Source organism: Lithobates pipiens, unplaced genomic scaffold (assembly GCF_037356315.1).
Source record: "Lithobates pipiens isolate NorthernLeopardFrog02 unplaced genomic scaffold, aLitPip1_a1.2 Scaffold_13, whole genome shotgun sequence".
Lineage (NCBI taxonomy): Eukaryota > Metazoa > Chordata > Amphibia > Anura > Ranidae > Lithobates > Lithobates pipiens.
The window spans coordinates 311,167,735-311,169,067 of NW_027507718.1; the positions used below are offsets into that span (position 1 = coordinate 311,167,735).

Sequence of the window (1,333 nt, forward strand, 5' to 3'; positions counted from 1 at the left end):
AGACATATGAAACAGTTAATGAAGGGGGTTAAGAATGCTGATGTTCATAATTGAATGTTATATAAATATTTATACCATAAATTCAGTCCCAAGATGGTATTTGTGTGGAAACTGACTTTTCAATTCTGTAAAAAGAACAAGAAACTTTTTCATTTGAGACAGTAACAGAAAAATAAAGCTTACAAAGTACTAATAAACAATAGCCTTCCCCTCATTCCTTCTAATTACATCAAACACTGCTGAAGGCTCAATAAAAAAGTCATAATGTCTGACTCCTAGCTACGTTTGATCTAGATTGTTAAACAATGGTAAAACAAATAAAAGGAAGGATGACTATCAGTTTGTGAAATGTCATCTTTAATTTCTTGATTGGATCACTAATCCTTGCCATTCTCAATAAAGCGGAAAAACAGTGGTATTCTGACATCCCTCCAGGTAAAGTATATCTTATGTGTGCTGCATAAGAATTTATTTTAGATACTGTAATTGTAAATGTACATTCTTTTTCTTATAACCTAAGGGAAAATTGTCTTGTGTTGTTAATACCATTATAAACATAATCTTTTGTGTCACTTCCAAAGTAGTTAATGATAAAAGTTTAATTCAAGAAAAAGACGGTAAAATACTCAAGATCAAGCAAGTGTCAGAGAGGCTTGGTAGTTGCCTGATGAACCTGGTGTCAGACTCTTCAGAACTAGTACTATGAATTTAGTTGCAAAAGGAACTCACAAGGGTTGATTTACTAAATCTTTCTTTGGCAGGCTGTAGACTAAAATTGGAATGATACAGAGAAGATTAGCACGGATCACATGCAAATTCGTGAAGCGTTCCATATTTTTTCTCCCTTGTTATCTCTTGCCTTGACTATTGCAACTCCCTTATCATAGACTTACCTCTTCATAGGTTATCCATAGGCTATTCCCTCTTCAGTCTATCATGAATGCTGCTGCCAGACTCATCTACCTTACCTTAGTAGAGAGAAAGGATACCACCGCTCCAGACAGGGAACACAAAATACCTCTCCTCCAGGAGTAAAGAGCCCCAGGTGTCGGCAAAGGCATACAACCAATGAAGGTAACTGGAAATCTCTGGACAGCCGCACTCTGAAAGAAAATGTCTTATGCATTTTATTGTAAAAACAGGATCACACTGTACAAACCACAGCAATACCATCTAACAATCACTAGAGTGAACAACAAATATATATATATATATATATATATATATATATATATATATACCATTCATAGCAAGACACATGGTAAATTAATTAATTAACCAAACAGCTTTAGGTCTCAACACAATCAATCTCCTGTGTAAGCATAAAAAAAGG

The 1,333-nt window shown here is 34.5% G+C and overlaps 1 pseudogene; it reads left to right on the forward strand.

The window, feature by feature from the left end:
• Positions 1 to 746: 746 nt before the first annotated feature.
• LOC143980017 (U6 spliceosomal RNA) lies at positions 747 to 839 on the forward strand (annotated as a pseudogene).
• The last annotated feature ends 494 nt before the right edge of the window (positions 840 to 1,333 follow it).